At 36.8% G+C, this 2,076-nt stretch overlaps 1 non-coding gene across 1 annotated transcript; it reads left to right on the forward strand.

Moving 5' to 3' along the window:
* The first annotated feature begins 412 nt into the window (after nt 1-412).
* On the forward strand, nt 413-515 carry LOC116255345 (U6 spliceosomal RNA). The gene has a single exon (XR_004172849.1). It is a non-coding gene; the product is annotated as a U6 spliceosomal RNA (small nuclear RNA).
* The last annotated feature ends 1,561 nt before the right edge of the window (nt 516-2,076 follow it).

Below are 2,076 nucleotides of genomic sequence, written 5' to 3' on the forward strand. Positions count from 1 at the left end.
AGCTATATGTAAAATATTGTTTTGCCAGCCCTCCCCTTGGCTCCGCCCTTGCTTCAAAGGGCTCATGACCGTTAGAAGAAAATTGTAAAACATTATAGATCAGGTCAGGGCAGGAGCTAGGATTTTTTTTTAAGGGCGGGCCAAACAGTCCAACCTTGGATTCAGGTAGGGCTAAACTGAATGCGAATCTAAAAAATACATTGCACAACTAAATTTTTTAATTTTTTAAATATATATATATTTTTTGAATTAGTTGGAATGGGGCCATGGTCTAAGTGCCCCCCCCTCTCCGTCCGCCTCTAGATCAGGCGATCACATGAAAATGACAAAGGTGTTAGGTAGGTCCAAATTTTATCACCTAATCGAGCCAGACTTGTTCACCAATCTAGAGCGACACCTATAAGAGTGAGTGGTCTCTTCAGGGACACTTGATAAAATTGGAACAATACATAAAAGATTAGCATGGCTCCTACATAAGGATGCCACGTACAAATCAAGAAAAGGTCTTTATGAGTGAGTGAATTGATAACAACAAACAATGTTTTATGAAAGCTTTAGCTAATTAGGGAATCATTCATGGAAATGGTATTGCCTTTTGTACATGTTTAATGAAGATGTCAATTGGGTTGGATTGTTTTTCTTTTCTATTTCATTATTGAGATGATTACTGAGGGTGAGTATAGTAATCACTGAGAGACAATGAATGGCCTATGCGTGTGTGTGTGTGTGTGCAGGTGTCAATCACGGCTTCCCATTTCACGATCCTGATTACCATTATATATTTGGTTTCAACAAATCTAACCATACAGATGAATGTGAAATGTATAAGTTCATGAAATTAAGCAACAATCATGAAAACCAAACGAATCGAATTTTATAAAAGAACTAAAATCATCGGTCTTAGCTTTCTCGACTCATAGAATCTTAGCTAGCTAGTCACTGACTTCTTGTGATTTGTTGTTTCACTTTGCTATTTACAAACGTTTCATATCCATGCATTTATTACAGAAAAAATAAAGTTACCTACTTGGAAGGCTTTTTTTTTTTTCATGGGTTGGAGAGAGAGAGAGAGAGAGAGTGCGTGCTAGTGTGCCTGCTCTACCCTTCAGTAAAATATGAGCGCATGTATGCAAAACGGTGGCTACTATCATGAATGAGAAAGCATGAGACATTGGGAAATGTCTTCTTAATTATAGAAATTAACAAAACTAAGATAAGTCACATGGTTATAGGTATGGGTTGTAGTATGGATATGATGAAACGGATATGGATACAGCGATTTTAGAAAATTTGTGTACAGTGATACAACATAATGTATATGTCAATATAAACATTACATATATAATAATCTACAAAAATTTTGAAGATTAAAAAAATGAAAGGAAAACAAAGGTTAGTCTTGGTGAAAGGAAAACCAAAAGAAGGAAAAAAAAATCAAATTAAAGGAAAATTGAGTTTGAAAATATAAATTTTTAGAATACAGCTGCCTAGCTGCACTTAAGTATGACATGGCTACGTGCGCAAATCTTCTTCTACACACAGAAAGCAGTTCACCACATAACCTTTTACAGCCTACATCTTTCCCACGTAAGATATGTACATCTAACTTCTTCGTCGAGTAACTTCTTTCACAAACATAGAAGCAGAGGGGGAGGCAGAATTTTTTTATTTATGGGGAGCATTGAATATATAGTTAACAAATTTTCAATTTATCATGCAAGACAGACATGGATATCATGGGGCGATCACATATAACTAGACCTAAGTTCACCAAAGTTTTAACATTAAATTAATGTTTCAAAGAGTTGGCTGTGTGGCGTATGCCCCATGGTTCTTGTATAGTTTGCTGAACGGCAGCGTCAGCTGGCCCATGAGATTCACAGGCAAAATAGAATGATCAGAGTAACGTCCTAAAAGTTGCTTCAGTGGAAACAAGCGAAGGTGTTCACGTGAACTTCTAACTAAACCGGCAGACAGTGGGGAATCTTCTGCTAAAAGGTAAATCGGCCAAAAGCCAAGAGATTCTGATGCGCTTGCTGTTATCTAAATCGTCAAACGATGGAGGGGCAAAGGAAA

Source organism: Nymphaea colorata, chromosome 5, assembly GCF_008831285.2.
Source record: "Nymphaea colorata isolate Beijing-Zhang1983 chromosome 5, ASM883128v2, whole genome shotgun sequence".
NCBI lineage: Eukaryota > Viridiplantae > Streptophyta > Magnoliopsida > Nymphaeales > Nymphaeaceae > Nymphaea > Nymphaea colorata.